The 23165-nt window shown below is 47.2% G+C and overlaps 1 pseudogene; it reads left to right on the forward strand.

Moving 5' to 3' along the window:
- The first annotated feature begins 2206 nt into the window (after nt 1-2206).
- On the forward strand, nt 2207-18568 carry LOC125512932 (aquaporin PIP1-1-like; annotated as a pseudogene).
- Nucleotides 18569-23165: the final 4597 nt, after the last annotated feature.

Below are 23165 nucleotides of genomic sequence, written 5' to 3' on the forward strand. Positions count from 1 at the left end.
TTATACAGTTCCTTCATATGCCCAAATTATCACCCTCCTCGAAATTGCAGCTCAGTCAAATTATCTATGTGAGCCCAGGTTCAATTTATATTTTATGGCCAGATTGGCACGTTGCAAAGCAAGTGTTATCTAGACCCCTCCTATTACGCTCAAACTTTTTGGGCACTCTTCCATACCCAAATCATTGCCACATGATAATATTCAGCTCCATTTTCTTGGTAAATCTCTCTCAGGAAATTACCAAAGTTTCTACCTCGAGAGAAGCTTTGTGAAGTAAGTACTAGCTAGGATTACCCAAATGATCTGAAAATTTACTAGACCATGACCATACCTGTGTAACTTACCTACACCAAATTTGAGCTCATTTCATTCATCCAATTTCTCTTTCTAATTTTCCCAAGTTTTTGTCCAGATAAGAGCATTGTGAAGGACGTACCACTTTGGCATGTCCAAATGGTGTCAATTTTCTACAGTGCTTTCCTATGCCCAAATAACCATGCTCCACCAAATTTCAGCTCAATCCATTCATTATTTTGAGCCCAGCTTCAACATTAATATTTTTGTCCAGTGTGGTACTTTGCAAAGCAAGTACCACCTAGGATCCTCTTTTTGAGCTGAAATTTTTTGAAGACATTCTTCTTAGTAGATGATCATCCTCAGCCAAAACTCACGCCCATTGGCCATGTGCATTTCCCATGCCGCTAATCAAACACTTGGCTGCTAATTCATCTTTGAGCATAGGTCGGTCTCCTCGTGAGATTCTTCTATTGAAATTCTCTTCCCATCACCTACCTGGGGAGTGCCCAACCCACTAGACATGCCTAGGCCTCCCAGAACGCATGTCAACACCAAGGTCACGGGGTGACCACGCGGCGGGCATGCGAGTTTACGTGCTCTAGAGTTGGGGCCCTGGGCCACCATCCAAACCTCGATGTATCGCCACCAAACCATGTATTTATGCTTAAATAGATACTTATGTAACTAGATATGATTATTGGGAAAAATAAAGAGCAAACAATAAGGTAGCTGCAGTTCAAATTTGACCCGCTTCCAACTGAATCGGCGGAAATTTGTCTTTTTCACCAGAGGTGGATCAAAACTTTTGAAAGCCCAACCATTTTGTCAATTGTGCATTAAATATGGCCTAATATTTTATAAGATTGATTTGTTCCAATTTTTCAACAAATATATGGTAGGTCCTTCATAAAAACACCTCATTTTGGGCACTCAAAAAATGGAAAATGATTTTTTCGTGCAAAGAAAATGAAAAATTTCTTAGGCAACATTGTTTGTCATTCCAACATGCACCCTTGTGCACAATATGAGATCATTTGAACAAACTATGCCATGAATGTGGTCATAAGATTGATCATTTGGTTTGAAAGCCATGAATCTCCACACATGATAGCTCATTTTTTAGAACACTTTTTAAAAATAATTGCCGTATTACAAGTTTATTATTTTTCCTGGAAACTTGGTCATATATAATGACACATTGCGAAGGTTTTCCAATTTTTTGATTTTTTTTGAATTTTTTATATCCGTTTCAAAATGCGGTCAAAATGGCGGGCACGACCGTTCGTAGCTAGTTGTTGAATCTTGGAATTTTTTTGGTGTTTCTCTGATTAAATAGATACTTATGTACCTAGAAATGATTTTTGGAAAAAATAAAGAGCAAACTATGAGGCAGCTGCAGTTCAAATTTGACCCGCTTCCTACTGAATCGGCACAAATTTGTCTTTTTCACAAGAGGTGGGTCAAGGCTTTTGACACCCAACCATTTGGTCAATTGTGCATTAAATATGGCCTAGTATTTTATAAAATTTATTAGGTCCTACCTCCTCCTTCCTCGGCTCCTCACCGCCGCCACCTCCTCCCCGCCCCACAGCAGCACCCACCGCGTCACCTGCCGGCCGCCCTCGCGGGTGGCTGCGTCCATGGTGACGATGGAGGCCGCGGTCGGTCATCTCCCTATCCGCCTCTCTCCCTAACGCCAGACCCAATCCGCCGCCGTCCTCTTCTCCAGTCGCATCGGCGACCTCCAACCTCATCGCCGGCAGCCCCTCCCCTTTCCTCCTAGATCGACTCGAGCTGCTCATGTCGTGGCCAGATCTGGCAGGAACTCCCTCCCTCCCACCTCGTTCCGCATCCCGATCGAGACGCACACATCGACAGAGCTTTTGGCAGCTCCTGCTCGGCTGCTCCCATGGGCCTCTGTCTGTCTGTGGCCTACGCCCACCGTCGGGCCATGCAGCATGACGACGCTGTCGACGTGATGGTGCGTGGCAATGGCTCCAACTGCTAAGGGATGGATGGATGCAGTCAGGCACATCAACCCGGCGGTGACCTTCGGGCTGTTCCTGGCGAGATCATCGGCACCTTCTTCCTCGTCTACACCGTATTCTCCGCCACCGATGCCAAGAGGAATGCCAGGGACTCCCACGTTCCCGTGAGTACCATCACTGCCGTTCTTCCCCCTGTTGATTCTCCTTACTGTGTGTGCTTAATGGTGTGTGGAACGTCGACGGATTCTTGCCCCGCTGCCAATCGGGTTCGCCGTGTTCCTGGTCCACCTGGCCACCATCCCCATCACCGGCACCGGCATCAACCTGGCGAGGAACCTCAGCACGGCCATCATCTACAACAGGGAGCACGCCTGGTCAGACCACGTGAGTGCACTAAAACTGAAAATGAATCTTAACACCCGGATTTTCCTTTGTCTGAAGTTGAAAGCATGGCACTTTTTTTTGCAGTAGTAGTCAGGCATGTGGTAACTTTAAGTTGATGCAGGCGCATAACTACTCTAGCACACCTAATTAACTAATGTGTAATTGAGAAGCTTAATCTGGTCAACCGATGTGACGGTAGCAGCAATAATTGAACTAATGCTATATGTAGGCTTAACAAACTGAGCAAGGGAAACCATTATATCCCCTTCCTTATTTTATGATGTAGCTTTTAGTTCTTCTGGCCAAACATGTGCTTTAGCCTTTTGCCTTTTATTATCAATAGTTGTTTTGCTTGTTTTTGAGCTACTGCCACTTTGAGCTGCTGTATATTATCTGGTGTACATTTTGTCGTCTGGAAACAAAATTACTAAGCAAGGTGAAGCCCTGAGCTTGACTTCATCGCTGTGCTCTATGTATATTGATTTACTGCTATAACATGGATATATATTCAGCTTTAATGTTAGTTGTAGCACTAACACATCCATATGTGAAAAAAGGGTTCAGACACAACTATGCTTGCTAGTACTATCTCTCTAAAACATGTGCAATTTGAATCCCAACAATCCAAGCTGGTAGTGGCAGATTTTGCCTTCTTAGAGTTGTATTGCGATTTAATTTAGTACTACATGGTTTTAGATTTCTTTGTTAACTTGAGCAGGAAAACTAAGTAAGATGCATATTTGACACATGGTATCGGCAAGGATAGAATGGCTTTTGATGTGTTGTGCTTATGTATTATGATTGCAGCTGCCGACCTCTTCCTGGGCTTCGCAACCAGCTTCCAGCAGGTCTACGCGCTGGCGCAGTGTGACGTTTACTGCAGCAACTGCGTCACCCAGGCTGTGCAGCGCGTTGCGGTCGAGTGCGGCGGCGCCCCCTCCGGCCAGGTCTACCTCGACAAGTGCTACATTAGCTACAGCTACAACCCCCACTATTTCATGAATGGTTCATTACAGTAGTTCTTTCTGTAGTAATTTCAGTGTTTCATAGATTAAGATTACAGATGTATGTTCATGAATGATGAGTAGTTTTAGTTATTTCCCAACTTGAAAGAAACCAGAATAGGCAGTAGTAGGACAATGAGTCATCCTGCACTAGAACAAGTAATATTATACGAGTCAGTGTTGATTTTGAAATTTGATGCTCTCTAATGATTGCTCACGTGCCCTCAGGAATCTGTTATTCCTTTTTCATTATCAGGATGACAAAATGTCTTCTTAGTGGGATCAGACGGCACATTGTTGTTGCCAAAAACACTGTGATGTCGTTTCGCTTGTATGCCATACTCTCGCACCAAGTCTTGGCATATATATATATATATATATATATATATATATATATATATATATGCTGATCCCATGTTGAACCTAAGCTCAACTATTTTGGGAAATAGTGAGACATCAGATGGCCTATCATCGTCTTTACGTAGTTGTTATGTAACGCCCTCGATGCGGCTATAGCTCCCACGTGTCGAGGCACGACTTAGAGACATAACCGCATTGAAAGCAATGTCGCAAGTCAGGCAATCATTACAACAACCCATGTAATATATAGTAAAAGGGGGAAGAACATAGTTGGCTTACACTCGCCACGTCACATCAAAGTACATAAATAACATCCATCAGACAGACACTCATGGCCCGACTACGGCGCCAAAATAGAAAAGAACCCAACATGCGACAAGGCCCTGAATCAAACCCCAACTAGGCACCACTACTGATCATCGGGAAAGGAAACATAATAACGCTAAGAGTCCTCGTCGAACTCCCACTTGAGCTCGTACTCGTCACCTGGAGCGGAATCGCCTGGACCTGCATCTGGAGTTATAGTATCTGTGAGCCACGGGGACTCAGCAATCTCGCACCCTCGCGATCAAAACTATTTAAGCTTATAGGAATGGATAAGGCAAATATATGTGGAGCTGCAGCAAGCGACTAGCATATGTGGTGGCTAACTTATCCGCAAAAGAGAGCGAGAAGAGGAGGCAAGGCGCGAGCGAGAAGCTATAAGAACAACCTGCGCAAGCATAACTCCAACACCATGTCCACTTCCCGGACTCCGCCGAGAAGGGGCCGTCACGGTAACACACACGGTTGATTCATTTTAATTAATTAAGGTTTAAGTTATCTACAACCGGACATTAACAAATTCCCATCTGCCCATAACCGCGGGCACGGCTCTCAAAAGTTCAATCCCTGCAGGGGGTCCCAACTTAGCCCATGACAAGCTCTCACGGTCAACGAAGGAATAGACCTCCTCCCAAGACGTTCTGATCAGACTCGGTATCTCGGTAACTCAAGACACTTCGACAGGTTAAAACAAGACCAGCAACACCGCCCGAATGTGCCGACAAATCCCGATAGGAGCTGCACATATCTCTTTCTCAGGGCACACTCAGATTGTCTTAGGTACGGGTAGGCCAGCCCAGAGTTGCCCCTGGTGGCCACCGGTAGCTGACAGGTGGACCAACACTCAGAGGAGCACTGGCCTGGGGGGGTAAAATAAGATGACCCTTGAGTCTGCAGAACCCAAGGGAAAGAAAAGGCTAGGTGGCAAATGGTAAAACCAAGGTTGGGCATTGCTGGACAAGCTTTAATCAAGGCGAAATATCAAGGGGTTCCCATTATAACCCAACCGCGTAAGGAATGCAAAAATCCGGGAACATAACACCGATATGACGGAAACTAGGGCGGCAAGAGTGGAACAAAACACTAGGCGAGAGGCCGAGCCTTCCACCCTTTACCAAGTATATAGATGCATTAAGATAACATAGCAATATAATGATATCCCAACAAGTAAATAAATGTTCCAACAAGGAACGGCCTCCAATCTTCACCTGCAACTATCAACGCTATAAGAGGGGCTGAGCAAAGCGGTAGCCAATCAACGGTTTGCTAGGACAAGGTGGGTTAGAAGTTGACATGGCAATTGGGAGGCTGACAAGCAAAAGTTAGGCATCGTAGCATTGGCATAGCAAGAGCGAGCAAACTAGCATAGCAAAGATAGTAGTGATTTCGTGGGTATGATCATCTTGCCTGCACAGTTGTCAGAGTTGACTGGATCCTCACAAGCAAACTCAACGGGCTCCTTGGTAGCGAACTCGTCTCCCGGCTCAACCCAAACAAGACAAACAAGCAACAAGGATACAATCAACCACATGCAAGACCAAGCAATATGATGAAATGAAGATATGCTATGCGGGATGCGATGCGGGATGCAAAATGCAAGATATGACAGGAAATGCATGAACCTGCCCTCAACTTGGAATTCCAAGGGTGCCACTGGATAGAGGGGATGAAATCGCTTGAAAACGATATAAAGATCATTGGAATCGGAGTTACGGTTTGGAAATGGCAAGCGTTTTAAGATATGACACCGGTCTGCGATTTACAGCAAGTAGGCATCTAAATGCAACGAGATGAACATGCTACAGCCACCAAACATGACAACAAAATACATGGCAGGGATTCACACAAGATGCTTAACAAAAGACTAGCACTGAGCCACGGCCAATTCATCCATTATGAGGTTCAAACAAGCATGGCAAAAACGCAAATGCAAAACAGATTCCAGACTTAGTGAAATTAACACTAGTCTGAAATTTCAGATCACGAAGCCCTCTTCGGAGCAGCAAAACAACATGATAAATGACCTGAACATGACAAGTAAGAACATGGCATGGAGCTACTCAATAATCTTAACAAAATACCCAAAGTGACCTGGGGCCAAAAGGGTTCACAAAAATATATTAACGGGCACACGAACATAGCTAAAACACAATCAGTTTTCAGACTTAGTGAAAACTGAGACATGCTGAAATATAACTCACGAAGGCATGTAAACGAGCTCGATGCACTCACCACGGTGCAAGTCATGGCAAGGCAGGCATACACCCATTAAGAAGGCACAAAATAAAAGCTAGACATGGCAAGAACAATGGCATAGCATGCACGGATCATCTACAATAATAACGGCAAAATCGCAAACGAGTTGACGATCTGCCCAGATTCACCACGAAGCAAAAGTCGAGCTCGATTGACTCAAGCTATGTTGCTCCATAATTGCAAACAAAGACATGGATGGATATAGCATAACATGAATAACAAAAGTCCCTTACTTATCATCCTCAAAAGGGGCACGGATCACTAGTAAACAAGCTGAACATATGGCATCATGAACTAAAATATCCCAGACTTAGTGAAAACAACTAAGTCCCTGAAAACAGATTTACCGGGTGCCTCACTTTGCAAGCTTGCACAAGTCACCACACACATCCTAAAAATGCATGGGTTGCACCTATGGAAAGAAGACAAAATCCTTAACAAAACATTTGAAGGACTCACAGGCATAGCATGCACACAATAATCATGGCAAAAATGACAAAAGTCTAAGATGAACTAGCAGATCTGATAATTAACTCACGAAGCCTCCTTCTAACAGCATTTTGGGCATCAACATGAACTCAAATGAAAATGATGCACTGAAATGAAATGATGTACTCGTCGAGACGAACATTTTGATACATAATATGCCCAAATCGGAGCTACGGATGCAAAGTTACGGGGCCTCGAACATAGCAACTTGGACTAAAAATCCTGGGACTTGGAAGAAAATATCACCCTAGGGTTTACTGTTCATCGCGATCCGGATCTGGATCCGACGGGACACTGTAGCGGTGCGGCCTTCGAGGATCGCCGGACGGGGAGACGAGGCCGGGGCCGGCCGACCTTGGCGGCGAGGAGGAGGGGCGCGACCTGGGACGGGCGGCGGCGGCCCGGCACCGGAGCCGAGGCGACGAGGTGGCGGCGGCTGACGGCCCGCGGCGGCGCGCCGGAGTGGCGGCGACGGCCGGAGGTAGGAGGCGGCGCGGGGAGCGCGGCGGGGTTCGGTGGCGCCGGCCACCGGCGCTGGAGAGGGCGGCGACGGACGAGGCAGGAGGCGGCAGGCGGATCGGGCCGCGCGGGGGCCCGGCGTGGGCCTGGCGGGCCGGCGGCGCTGAGGAGGCGATGTGGGGCGCGAGGCTGACGTGGCGGCGGCGGAGCGGGTCGGACACTGTCCGACCCGGCGGACTTTGTCCGGCGGCGGCGCGAGGGTTTTTTTTAGGGTTTCGAGAGGGGGAGAGAGATCCGAAAACGGAGGGGTGTATATATAGGCATAAGTGGAGCTAGGAGAGTCCAAATGAGGTGCAATTTTCGGCCACGCGATCGTGATCGAACGCTCTAGGAAATGGAGCAGAGTTTGGTGGGTTTTGGGCCAAATTAGAGGGGTGTTGGGCTGCAACACACACGAGGCCTTTTCGGTCCCTCGATTAACCGTTGGAGTATCAAACGAAGTCCAAATGATACGAAACTTGACAGGCGGTCTACCGGTAGTACAGCAAGGCCGCATGACAAGTCTCGGTCCAATCCGGAAATGTTTAATCCCCACACACGAAAGAAAGCTAGAAATGACCACTGGAGGAGAACGAAGCGCCGGAATGCAAAACGGACAACGGGGAAAATGCTCGAATGCATGAGATGAACACGTATGCAAATGCAATGCACATGATGACATGATATGAGATGCATGGAAACGAAAACACCACACGGAGACAAAACCCGAACCCGAGAAAATAAATATAACTTAACGCCGGAAACGGCAAGAGTTGGATACAAATTTGGAAAGTCGTATCTGGGGCGTTACAACACTCCACCACTACGAAAAGATCTCGTCCCGAGATCTAGGACTGAAAGAACTCCGGGTACTCAGAATGGAGGTGATCCTCGCGTTCCCAGGTAGCTTCACGGTCGGAATGGTGTGACCACTTGACTTTGAGAAATTTGATTGACTTGTTGCGAGTCTTGCGTACAGTCTCTTCAAGAATAGCAACTGGGTGCTCACGATAGGAGAGATCTTCTTGGAGCTCAATGTCCTCGAAGTTGACGGTGCGGTCAGGCGTCTTGAAGCACTTTCGAAGCTGAGAGACATGGAACACATCATGAACATTTGCAAAGTTTGAAGGAAGCTCGATTTGATAGGCGAGGTCGCCTCTCTTACTGACAATCTTGAAAGGTCCCACGTATCTAGGGGCAAGCTTCCCTTTGATACCGAAGCGACGAGTACCTTTCATGGGAGAGACGCGGAGGTAAACATGATCTCCGATCTCGAAAGCCAAATCACGGTGCTTACTATCATAGTAGCTCTTCTAGCGGAATTGGGCTGCTTTGAGGTTATCACGAATGACTTTGCACATATCTTCTGCTTCTGTGATTAAGTCATTACCCAGCAGCTGACGTTCGCCGGTTTCAGACCAGTTGAGAGGGGTACGGCACTTCCTGCCATACAGAATTTCAAAAGGGGCCTTTCCCGAACTTACTTGAAAACTGTTGTTATAGGAGAATTCAGCATAAGGAAGACAATCCTCCAACTTCATGCCGAAGGAGATCACACAAGCCCTGAGCATATCTTCAAGAATCTGGTTGACAAGCTCGACTTGACCGCTTGTTTGAGGATGGAAAGCAGTGCTGAAGCGGATGTTGGTGCCCATGGCCTTCTGAAAAGAATCCCAAAACTTCGAGGTAAAGATGCTACCACGGTCTGAAGAGATCACTTGAGGAATACCGTGCAGAGAGACAATTCGAGAGGTATAGAGTTCCGCCAATTGAGCTGCAGTGATCGACTCTTTGATAGACAGAAAGTGAGCCACTTTGGTGAGCTTGTCGATGACAACAAATATAGCATCATTGCCACGCTTGGACTTTGGAAACCCAGTCACGAAGTCCATTTCAATGTGGTCAAACTTCCATTCTGGAATGGCAAGAGGTTGGAGGAGACCAGCTAGCCTTTGGTGTTCTTCCTTCACTCTTCTGCAGACATCACATTCATTCACGAATTGAGCGATCTCGCGCTTCATTCGAGTCCACCAATAAGCTTGCTTGAGGTCCTGATACATCTTCGTGCTCCCAGGGTGGATGGAGAGGAGAGAATTGTGAGCCTCGTTCATGATCACTTTACGAAGTTCACCTTTGGGCACAACAATACGATCCTCAAAGAAGAGAGTGTCCTTGTCATCAAGGCGGTAGCACTTGTACTTGGACTGACTCTTGGCAATCCCAATCTTCACCTTTTTCACCATAGCATCAAGAAGTTGGGCTTGGCGAATCTGGTCTTATAAGGTAGGAGAGACTTGAAGGTTGGAGAGGAAACCTTGAGGAACAACTTGCAGATTAAGTTTGCGGAAAGCTTCACAAAGCTCGGGTTGATAAGGCTTGAGAATCAGACTGTTGCAGTAGGCCTTCCTGCTCAATGCGTCAACAATCACATTGGCCTTGCCTGGAGTATAATCGATACTCGGATTATACTATTGAATCATTTCGACCCATCGAGTCTGCCTGAGGTTGAGATTAGGCTGAGTGAAGATGTACTTGAGACTCTTGTGGTCAGTGAAGATGTCCACTTTTCTTCCCAATAGAAGATGTCTTCAAGTCAAAAGAGCATGCACAACTGCCGCCAACTCGAGATCATGAGTGGGGTAGTTCTTCTCATTAGGCTTCAACTGGCGAGATGTATAAGCAACCACTTTCTTCTCTTGCATCAAAACTGCGCCAAGACCTTGGAGAGAGGCATCACAAAAGACCTCGTACGGCTTGGATTCATCAGGTGGAGTCAAAACTGGAGCTGTGATCAACTTCTCTTTCAAAGTGTTGAAAGCAATATCGCACTCCGGAGACCAAACGTACTTGACGTGCTTCTGAAGAAGATTTGAGAGGGGCTTCGCAATCTTAGAAAAGTTTTCAACGAATCTTCGGCAATAGCTTGCGAGACCGAGAAAACTGCGGAGTTGCTTCACGTTCTGAGGAGGTTCCCAATTCACAATTGCGGAAACCTTCTCGGGATTCACGGAAATGCCCTTGGCAGAGATGATATGACCAAGATAAAGAACCTCATCGAGCCAAAATTCACACTTGGAGAACTTGGCGTAGAACTGATGTTCCCTGAGTTTATCAAGAACCAAACGCAAGTGCTTGGCATGATCTTCCTTGTTCTTCGAGAAAACCAGAATGTCATCGAGATAGACCAAAACGAAGTCATTGGTGTAGGCATTGAAGATGAAATTCATCATGCGAGAGAACGTCGGAGGAGCATTAGCGAGGCCAAAAGACATGACAGTGTATTCATATGAACCAAAGCTTGTTCTGAATGCTGTCTTGGGAATATCTTCTTCACGAATGCGAATATGGTGATAACCCATACGAAGATCAAGCTTGGAGAATACTTGAGCACCTTTGAGTTGTTCGAACAGCTCATTGATGTTGGGAAGTGGGTATTTGTTCTTGATGGTCTTCTTGTTCACTGGACGGTAATCAACACAAAGTCTGTCCGTTCCATCCTTCTTCTTCACAAAAAGAACACCACAACCCCACGGAGAAGTACTAGGCCGGATGAGACCCATTCTTTCTTACTCATCGAGTTGCTTCTTCAGCTCCTTCAACTCCTCAGGTCCGAGCTTGTAAGGACGTTTGCACACAGGTTCCGTGCCAGGCTCAAGTTCAATAACGAATTCAACTGGCCGGTGCGGAGGCATTCCTGGGAGCTCTTCTGGAAAGACGTCTTGATATTCGCAAACGACTGGAATTTGCAAGATGGCATCCAATTCACCCTTCTCATTGAGAGAAAACAGATGAATGGTATTATCCCGAGCGGCAAAGACAATTTCATCCTTAGACGAATGAGTCAATTGAATCTGCCTGGCTGCACAATCAAGCTGAGCCTTGTGCTTAGAAAGCCAATCCATTCCGAGAATAAGATCAATATCCGAGTCACCAAGAACCGTTGGAGAAGATAGAAACTTGTAGTCACCCAAAGTAATAGTAACATCCGGAGCAATGGAGTTAGCCTGCATGCGCTTACCGGGAGAGACAACTGCTAAAGGACTAGGCAAAATTTGCAAAGGCAACCCATGCTTAGATGAAAACGGTCTCGAGATGAAACAATGCGATGCACCCGTGTCAAAAAGAACATTTGCAGTAATATCATTAACAGGAAGGTTACCCATGATCACATCTGACGAGTCCTCTGCCTGAGCTGCATTCATCAAATTGACCTTGGCATGCTTGGGATTATGCTTGACCACAGCTGTACTTGCCGATCTGACAGGAGGAGGAGGAGGAAGATGCCTCTGGTTGAAACACTTGTTGGCATAGTGACCCTTCTGTTGGCACTTGTTACACGTGACCTCTGAAAGCGGACGGTGATACGGAGCACTCGGTCTTGGAGCTTGAGAAAAAGTCTTGTTCTGAAAGCCTGGGTTGGGTGGGTGGGAAGAACCACTGCCACCTTTGCTCTTCTGCTGAAACGGCTGACGGAACGGAGGAGGAGGAAGCCAAAACTTCTGCTGCTTGGCCACTTGAGTAGAGGAAGAAGGAGTAACATCTCTGACTCGCTTCCTGGAAGCATCACACCTCAACTGAGCAGCCTCTTGTTTCAGTGCCATGTTGTAGAACTCATCGTATCTCAAGGGCTCGAAGAGAACAAGAGCGAGCTGAATATCCTCTCTGAGACCACCCCTGAACTGATATATCATGCTCTTCTCATCAGGCACGTCCTGCTTGGCAAAGCGGGCAAGCTTCTGGAATAATTTGTTGTAGTCATAGACAGACAAAGAGCCTTGCTTCAGATTGCGGAATTCCTCACGCTTGCTTTCAACCACGCTCTGCGGAATGTGATGAGCTCGGAAATCTCGACGAAAATCATCCCAAGTGATAACACGTCCACCTCTGGAATCCTTGTACTGCTGGAACCATTCTGCAGCTTGATCTTTGAGTTGGAAGGAAGCGAACTTCACAAAGTCCTCAGGCCTGACGTTGCTGCACTCGAAATGCTTACACAGATCCACAAGCCAATCGTCAGCATCGGTTGCCTCAACACAATTACTGAAAGTCTTTGGCCCGTTAGCAAGGAACTGGTTGAGTGTAGCAAAGTGACTCTGATTGCTGCCTTGATTCCCTTGACTGCCTTGATTGCGCTCTTGGAGAATTTGCATGATCAGCTGAGTGTTTGCATTGGTTGCGGCCATCACAGCTTGCCATGCCTCTGGAGGAGGTGGAGGTGGTGGCGGATCTTGATTCTGATTCTGACTGGTGCTCTTAGCGGGAGCCATCCTGAAGAGGTTGACCACCGTTAGCACATAGACAGATAAATATTGAAGCTGAATCCAACGGAATGAAAATTGCAACATATAGTCTTCACATCCGAACAAAATGAACGAATGCATTCCTCTTCAAATGGTCACATATCCATAAATTGAGAAGCCACGTAGAATTAAGGTAGAGAAATAAATCAACAAGGTACGGATCAAGAACGAATAATCGGTAAGAAATCCCAATCTCAAACCAATATCCGTGGAAGAAGAACTAGAGCTACTAGAATTCCCACCTATGAAACTCCCGAACCTTTCCGGTTATGCAATCAGGTGTTGGGGATACAGGGGAAGCATAATATCTCACCCAAACTAGCAAATCCTACATCCAGCTGTATCCATCCTTCAACACATAACCAAGAAAACTTCGGAAACCATCTACCTCAACCTTCGAAAAGCATCCGTTATACAAGTTATAGCGATACTCCTGAACTCCCGCCCCAGTACTGGGTGGCGTCGAGGTTATCTCACCAACGAACTGCATAAAAGAGATTTTCAATGTCGGCGAACATATCTCAAGTATTCCAGAATTGCAACGATAAAATTATGATGACAACACCTCAGAGCTCAACTCCCCGGGACACTTCCACTAAACCCCTGACAGGAGGCACCAAGACAGTATTCTCATCATAAACCATCGGAACAAATCCAAGATACTCGCGTGATCCTAAAAAAAATTTAGTGAAATTTGAGAAGAGAAGAGTCAAAACTCTACGTCAGGATGCCTTACCAGAGCGATGAGGAGACTGGGAAGTAAAAAGAATTCCTAAGCTCTCCGATATATAATTCCTAAGGACTCAAAACATTTTTCTAGACACAACTCGGCTGCTAAAACGATCAAGCAATGGGGCTCCTAAGGTCGGGGAAGGCTCTGATTACCAACTTGTAACGCCCTCGATGCGGCTATAGCTCCCACGTGTCGAGGCACGACTTAGAGACATAACCGCATTGAAAGCAATGTCGCAAGTCAGGCAATCATTACAACAACCCATGTAATATATAGTAAAAGGGGGAAGAACATAGTTGGCTTACACTCGCCACGTCACATCAAAGTACATAAATAACATCCATCAGACAGACACTCATGGCCCGACTACGGCGCCAAAATAGAAAAGAACCCAACATGCGACAAGGCCCTGAATCAAACCCCAACTAGGCACCACTACTGATCATCGGGAAAGGAAACATAATAACGCTAAGAGTCCTCGTCGAACTCCCACTTGAGCTCGTACTCGTCACCTGGAGCGGAATCGCCTGGACCTGCATCTGGAGTTATAGTATCTGTGAGCCACGGGGACTCAGCAATCTCGCACCCTCGCGATCAAAACTATTTAAGCTTATAGGAATGGATAAGGCAAATATATGTGGAGCTGCAGCAAGCGACTAGCATATGTGGTGGCTAACTTATCCGCAAAAGAGAGCGAGAAGAGGAGGCAAGGCGCGAGCGAGAAGCTATAAGAACAACCTGCGCAAGCATAACTCCAACACCATGTCCACTTCCCGGACTCCGCCGAGAAGGGGCCGTCACGGTAACACACACGGTTGATTCATTTTAATTAATTAAGGTTTAAGTTATCTACAACCGGACATTAACAAATTCCCATCTGCCCATAACCGCGGGCACGGCTCTCAAAAGTTCAATCCCTGCAGGGGGTCCCAACTTAGCCCATGACAAGCTCTCACGGTCAACGAAGGAATAGACCTCCTCCCAAGACGTTCTGATCAGACTCGGTATCTCGGTAACTCAAGACACTTCGACAGGTTAAAACAAGACCAGCAACACCGCCCGAATGTGCCGACAAATCCCGATAGGAGCTGCACATATCTCTTTCTCAGGGCACACTCAGATTGTCTTAGGTACGGGTAGGCCAGCCCAGAGTTGCCCCTGGTGGCCACCGGTAGCTGACAGGTGGACCAACACTCAGAGGAGCACTGGCCTGGGGGGGTAAAATAAGATGACCCTTGAGTCTGCAGAACCCAAGGGAAAGAAAAGGCTAGGTGGCAAATGGTAAAACCAAGGTTGGGCATTGCTGGACAAGCTTTAATCAAGGCGAAATATCAAGGGGTTCCCATTATAACCCAACCGCGTAAGGAATGCAAAAATCCGGGAACATAACACCGATATGACGGAAACTAGGGCGGCAAGAGTGGAACAAAACACTAGGCGAGAGGCCGAGCCTTCCACCCTTTACCAAGTATATAGATGCATTAAGATAACATAGCAATATAATGATATCCCAACAAGTAAATAAATGTTCCAACAAGGAACGGCCTCCAATCTTCACCTGCAACTATCAACGCTATAAGAGGGGCTGAGCAAAGCGGTAGCCAATCAACGGTTTGCTAGGACAAGGTGGGTTAGAAGTTGACATGGCAATTGGGAGGCTGACAAGCAAAAGTTAGGCATCGTAGCATTGGCATAGCAAGAGCGAGCAAACTAGCATAGCAAAGATAGTAGTGATTTCGTGGGTATGATCATCTTGCCTGCACAGTTGTCAGAGTTGACTGGATCCTCACAAGCAAACTCAACGGGCTCCTTGGTAGCGAACTCGTCTCCCGGCTCAACCCAAACAAGACAAACAAGCAACAAGGATACAATCAACCACATGCAAGACCAAGCAATATGATGAAATGAAGATATGCTATGCGGGATGCGATGCGGGATGCAAAATGCAAGATATGACAGGAAATGCATGAACCTGCCCTCAACTTGGAATTCCAAGGGTGCCACTGGATAGAGGGGATGAAATCGCTTGAAAACGATATAAAGATCATTGGAATCGGAGTTACGGTTTGGAAATGGCAAGCGTTTTAAGATATGACACCGGTCTGCGATTTACAGCAAGTAGGCATCTAAATGCAACGAGATGAACATGCTACAGCCACCAAACATGACAACAAAATACATGGCAGGGATTCACACAAGATGCTTAACAAAAGACTAGCACTGAGCCACGGCCAATTAATCCATTATGAGGTTCAAACAAGCATGGCAAAAACGCAAATGCAAAACAGATTCCAGACTTAGTGAAATTAACACTAGTCTGAAATTTCAGATCACGAAGCCCTCTTCGGAGCAGCAAAACAACATGATAAATGACCTGAACATGACAAGTAAGAACATGGAATGGAGCTACTCAACAAGCTTAACAAAATACCCAAAGTGACCTAGGGCCAAAAGGGTTCACAAAAATATATTAACGGGCACACGAACATAGCTAAAACACAATCAGTTTTCAGACTTAGTGAAAACTGAGACATGCTGAAATATAACTCACGAAGGCATGTAAACGAGCTCGATGCACTCACCACGGTGCAAGTCATGGCAAGGCAGGCATACACCCATTAATAAGGCACAAAATACAAGCTAGACATGGCAAGAACAATGGCATAGCATGCATGGATCATCTACAATAATAACGGCAAAATCGCAAACGAGTTGAAGATCTGCCCAGATTCACCACGAAGCAAAAGTCGAGCTCGATTGACTCAAGCTATGTTGCTCCATAATTGCAAACAAAGACATGGATGGATATAGCATAACATGAATAACAAAAGTCCCTTACTGATCATCCTCAAAAGGGGCACGGATCACTAGTAAACAAGCTGAACATATGGCATCATGAACTAAAATATCCCAGACTTAGTGAAAACAACTAAGTCCCTGAAAACAGATTTACCGGGTGCCTCACTTTGCAAGCTTGCACAAGTCACCACACACATCCTAAAAATGCATGGGTTGCACCTATGGAAAGAAGACAAAATCCTTAACAAAACATTTGAAGGACTCACAGGCATAGCATGCACACAATAATCATGGCAAAAATGACAAAAGTCTAAGATGAACTAGCAGATCTGACAATTAACTCACGAAGCCTCCTTCTAACAGCATTTTGGGCATCAACATGAACTCAAATGAAAATGATGCACTGAAATGAAATGATGTACTCGTCGAGGCGAACATTTTGATATATAATATTCCCAAATCGGAGCTACGGATGCAAAGTTACGGGGCCTCGAACATAGCAACTTGGACTAAAAATCCTGGGACTTAGAAGAAAATATCACCCTAGGGTTTAATGTTCATCGCGATCCGGATCTGGATCCGACGGGACACTGTAGCGGTGCGGCCTTCGAGGATCGCCGGACGGGGAGACGAGGCCGGGGCCGGCCGACCTTGGCGGCGAGGAGGAGGGGCGCGACCGGGGACGGGCGGCGGCGGCCCGGCACCGGAGCCGAGGCGACGAGGTGGCGGCGGCTGACGGCCCGCGGCGGCGCGCCGGAGTGGCGGCGACGGCTGGAGGCAGGAGGCGGCGCGGGGAGCGCGGCGGGGTTCGGTGGCGCCGGCCACCGGCGCTGGAGAGGGCGGCGACGGACGAGGCAGGAGGCGGTGGGCGGATCGGGCCGCGCGGGGGCCCGACGTGGGCCTGGCGGCCGGCGGCGCTGAGGCGGCGATGTGGGGCGCGAGGCTGACGTGGCGGCGGAGGAGCGGATCGGACACTGTCCGGCCCGGCGGACTTTGTCCGGTGGCGGCGCGGGGGTTTTTTTTTAGGGTTTCGAGAGGGGGAGAGAGATCCGAAAACGGAGGGGTGTATATATAGGCATAAGTGGAGCTAGGAGAGTCCAAATGAGGTGCGGTTTTCGGCCACGCGATCGTGATCGAACGCTCTAGGACATGGAGCAGAGTTTGGTGGGTTTTTGGCCAAATTAGAGGGGTGTTGGGCTGCAACACACACGAGGCCTTTTCGGTCCCTCGGTTAACCGTTGGAGTATCAAACGAAGTCCAAATGATACGAAACTTGACAGGCGGTCTACCGGTAGTACACCAAGGCCGCATGACAAGTCTCGGTCCAATCCGGAAATGTTTAATCCCCACACACGAAAGAAAGCTAGAAATGACCACTGGAGGAGAACGAAGCGCCGGAATGCAAAACGGACAACGGGGAAAATGCTCGAATGCATGAGATGAACACGTATGCAAATGCAATGCACATGATGACATGATATGAGATGCATGGAAACGAAAACACCACACGGAGACAAAACCCGAACCCGAGAAAATAAATATAACTTAACGCCGGAAACGGCAAGAGTTGGATACAAATTTGGAAAGTCGTATCTGGGGCGTTACATGTTAGTTGACTTATCATTATGTATAAGCAGCTCATCTGGTGGCAGTACTATTGGTTATTATTTATAAGAAGTCATACTGATCATGAAAAATATGCCACAGTAAACTTTGAAACAATACTGATAACAGTTTCACATAGTTATGCCCCTTTATATTGCTTGCTCTCACTCAATAGGCACCATTTGTCCATTTTTGTTCCATATCTCTTACCCTGATGTTGAAAAAGTAATTAAGTCTTGAAGTACTTGAATCATTGATGTGCTGTAAATCTTTGCTCGGTTCTATATGCGAAGGTAGACACTATCTTTGCTGCTTGTGTCTTGAATAAATAAATAAAATTTTGTAATGATGATCTGAAATGTCACACAGTTGACCATTTGTGCTGTCGCCGTCGTCGTGCTTGTTGGAGGTGCTGCTGCTGCATCTGGCAGAGCTGTAGCTGCCGCCCCAAAGGGCAACCTTCATCAAACACAACCCCATAACAGGGCCTCATGGTTCTGTGCCCCATCGCCCCTCTTTCTAAATCACTAAAACGAAAATGGCTAGGCCTGATGTGCCTCTTGTATCTATTGCTCGATTTGTTATGATTTTATTCAGCAAGAGTGATTCTTCTATAGTCTTGTAGTATGGTTAAATGAAACAACGAGGGATGTTTCTAATTTGGTTATTGCTAGAATAATTCATCGACTTGAGATATGCTGGGATGTTTTGCCTGTCCTTACTGAAGAAGATAAGAATGGAATTTAATTGGATGGTCCCTTTCATCATGCTTAATTATGTTCTACTTGAGTTTACTGCCTTATTATGTTCTGCTTGAGTTGACACTATTTATGTCCAAACCTGGGTTTATACTCTTTGTTGGTTGTCATCACTCATCGATTGGGCTGTTTACTTAATGTATTTGTTGTCTGATTGCTCCATCATATTTCCTGATGTACTTCTACATATATATGTTGGTTGTAGTCTGCTTGAACGATCCAAGTACTTGATATTCCATTCTGTTCTTGTAGGTGAATGGAGCTTGTGTTGTTGATAGAACACCGTTGATGACTTCTTCCTATGTTGAAGAGCATGTTCTGTGGTATCCAAGAGTAGCTAGCTTTAACTTGGTAGAGTGTTTTATTTTTCAATCGCAATATTTGTGATTGTGTGGAATATTGTATGGTTATGTACATGAAGTTTCAAGTTCCTGGGCATGCAATATTTGTAGGTTAAACTGGTTGTTGTGATGTGAATGAGTATATGGAGTTTCACATGTTCTGTTCTGTACATAATATATTGTAATAAAGCTATTTTGGTTGTTATTTGAAGATTTTCATATTCTTTTCTTCTTTCTGTTTGATATATACTACTTAAAAAGCGATGTGGATCCACTGACAGGAAAAATCTAACAATTGGGACCCATCTAAAAACTGGACCGCAAAAAACCCTCGAAAATAAAAATGAAATGGACCGCAAAAGGCCATGCCTAGAAAATAAAAAGGTCAAATTGTTGGGCCAGGCCCATGTAGCCAGAGAAAATTAATAGAAAAAATATACAGTAAAAAGGCCGAATTGTTGGGCTCGGCCCATGTAAAATGCCGAATCAGACCGGGCTGATTCTTGTGCCACATCAGCTTGCCATGCTGGATACCTACGTGTCCTAGGGAGGTTGCTAGTGACCAAAAATTCGGTCGTGGAACCAACGACCTTTTACATATCACAAAGAAGGTCACTAATTTCAGTTTACGACCGCCAGCTTTTGACCTTCGGTTTTTGGTCACAAAAAGGTCGCAAATGAAAAATTATGACCTTTCAGCGACCAATAGTGAGGGTCACAAGTTGACATATTTCTTGTAGTGTCCTTCCCTTTTGTCTTCAGAAGATGGAGTTCCAATCTCCTCGGACATGGTGTCTTGTGTACCTTTAGAATGGAGGCCACCTTTGCCCTTCTTGCTCTCCTCCTTGTCCTCCTTCGCCGGCACTTGATATGGTGCCGGAGCCAGCATCCTTGTTAACACATGATCGGCTGAGTCTTCGGGAAGAGGGGCCAAACACCTAATTCGTCCTGCCTTCTTTACCCAGCCCTATTTGATGATGGTTTTTTTTTCAGTACTACGGGATATTTAACTAAGCTGTGTTCGGGAGTCGAGTGCTTACCGAGGTATCCGGATGGTTGCAGTCGAGGCCGATGTCTTCGGTGGTATCTGGCCACTGCTTTCGTGTCCAAAAGAACAACTTCCAAATTCCTCTATGCGCCGTGCCGAAGAAGTGCTGAAGGGTCTGTGGTCCTTCCGGATTGAACCCCTACATGCGGAGGGGCCATCGCTGGCACGGCAGGACCCGGCGGACAAGCACTACCTAGATTACGTTAATGAGGCCGGTGTCCTTTTTGAGGAGGCTCCAGATGCGGCTTTGTAGCGTCTACACTTCGTCAATTGATCCCTATTCTAGCCCCTTATTAATCCATGATGCAGGCTGTAATGGAGGGCCGGATCGGAATGCAGGTGTAGCTGCCCACTTGGTACCACGGGGTTCGGTGATGTAAAATTCCTCCCGCTGCCATAGGTTGGACGCTTCCGTGAAAGAGCCTTTGGTCCAAAAAACATTGGTGACCTTGTTCACCATAGCACCACCACACTCTATTTTCTTCCCCTCAATTACCTTCGGCTTCACATTAAAGGTTTTGAGCCATAAACCGAAGTGTGGGGAAATGCGGAGAAAGGCCTCACACATGACAATAAACACCGAGATGTGAATAAGGGAGTCCGGAGCTAGATCATGAAAATCTAGCCCGTAATAGAACATGAGTCCTTGAACGAAGGGATCGAGAGCGAACCCTAGCCCTCAAAGGAAGTGGGAGATGAATACGACCCTCTCGCCGTATCTGGGAGTAGGAATAACCTGTCCTTTAGCAAGGAGCCTATGGGGGATTTCCGCGGTCAGGTATCTTGCCGCCCGGAGCTTTGCGATATCCTCCTCTGTGACAGAGGAGGCCACCCACCGGCCTTGAGGGCTGGGTTCGGACATGACTGGGAGGCTCGGAACAATTAAGTTGAAGCCTGGGTGCTGGATCTCGAGGTTGGAAAGGTTGAAGAAGAGGTAGGCGCGGAGGAGAAAGATGGGTTTGTGCCCCTTTATAAAGGCGATAAATATCAAATGCCTCCTCATAGGCCTTAAAGCCAGCCTATTCCCAAGGGATCATGCAAACGGAGCGGTTGGATTACCCACGCCTGTATTGATGAGAATCCCGCAATAAGGGGACACGATCTTTGCTTTGACAAGATGTGCCAATAAAACCGCATCTTGAAATATGGAGTGGGAGGCTAAAATATGGTTCGAAATAATAACTGGGCTGTGACGTGATGTCACGCTACAAAAGTTGTCAGTAGATTGGACTCATAAAATATAAATCTCTCTGCGTATGTGTGTGGTACTCGTTTTGTAGAGCCGGACACGTTTTCTATGTTTGAAGGTTGTTTTGAAGTATTCGGAGGAGGAACCCACCTTACAATGCCGAAGACAATCTGCGTGCCAGACACCTCGTCATTGAAGCCTGGTTCAGGGGCTACTGAGTGAGTCCTAGATTAAGGGGTCCTCGGGCGTCCGACCTGTTGGACATGGGCCGGACTAATGGGCATGAAGATACAAGACAGAAGACTCTCTCCCATGTCCGGATGGGACTCACCTGGGCGTGGATGGCAAGCCTGGCATTCGGATATGAAGATTCCTTTCTCTGTAACCGACTTTGTACAACCCTAACCCCCTCCGGTGTCTATATAAACTGGAGGGTTTAGTCCTTAGAGGCAATCATAATCATACAGGCTAGACTTCTAGGGTTTTAGACATTACGATCTCATGGTAGATAAACTCGTGTAACCCTCATACTCATCAATATCAATCAAGCAGGACGTAGGGCATTACCTCCATCAAAAGGGCCCGAACTTGGGTAAAACTTCGTGTCCCCTCTCTCCTGTTACCATCAACCTTAGACGCACAGTTCGGGACCCCCTACCCGAGATCTGCCAGTTTTGACACCGACAGGAGGCCTTCTCTGCTACTCTGCTGGAGAGGGAATTGATCACGGGGGGGCTCTACATCAACCTTGCTGCCCTTTCGATGATGCATGAGTAGTTTACCACAGACCTAAGGGTCCATAGTTAGTAGTGTCGGGGGCATGGACCCTAGGCAGGCAACGGAACCCAGATCCTTTGAAAAAACAACGGGGCCGGCATCGCCCCTCAAGACGGCTCGCGCTCGGCCGGGTTTCTCGACCCGGCCAAGCCCCCTCGACCCAGCCTAATCCTCAAGACTTCTCCAACAAGCCAACCCAAGGCAGCCGAGCCCGGCGCACCAAGACTTATCCAACAAGCCAACTCCCCCTTGGCGTGCACTCCAACCCTGCCAAGGGTCAGCGGCCGTCCCATCCCAGCCGTACGATGGGACGAGTCGCCACCAACTGATGACCGAAGCCACAGTGCCCCGCCCATGCCTTTGGTCAGCCGGATGAGGCAACAGTGTCCCCACCTACCCGCTGACCAGGCTCGGCGTGGCAATAGTGCACCCATCGTCACCCATGACGCCTGCAAGCGGCGACCTGACGGAGTGCCACTGTAGCCGACTCAACTCGGCCATGCCTTGACAATCGATAAGACGGCCAACAGTGCCCACGTACCTGGTGGGTCCCGTGCCCGGGGAACCCGGCGAGACCTGGTACCCGGCGGGTCCCAGCATCGGGTTCCAGACGCTGACAACCTGGCCCCATGACCTTGTAACATTACCATTGTACCCCTGGGGGTTGACCTATAAAACCCCCCAGGAGCCCTCATGCATACGGGCGAACTCATGATCATCACACACACCTAGCTAGCTACACCCAAGGAGGGACTGCCTAAGCCTTGGCCAGCCTCCCTTCTTCCTCAATACAACTCTAGGAGCAACCATGCACTACAACATATAAACCACACTCGACAGGACTAGGGGTATTATCACTCCGGAGAGCCCCGAACCTGGGTATGTCTTGCGTCCCGCGCTCGCTCATGCCGACCTTGCCTCTGGAGCCCACCAGTGCCCTCGAGCCTCCTCCTCTCTTTAGCCATCCCATGGAATTTGCCGTGCACCCACCACGACAGTTGGCGCCCCACCGTGG

Source organism: Triticum urartu, chromosome 6A (genome assembly GCF_056163025.1).
Source record: "Triticum urartu cultivar PI428250 chromosome 6A, HENAU_Tu73, whole genome shotgun sequence".
Classification (NCBI taxonomy): domain Eukaryota; kingdom Viridiplantae; phylum Streptophyta; class Magnoliopsida; order Poales; family Poaceae; genus Triticum; species Triticum urartu.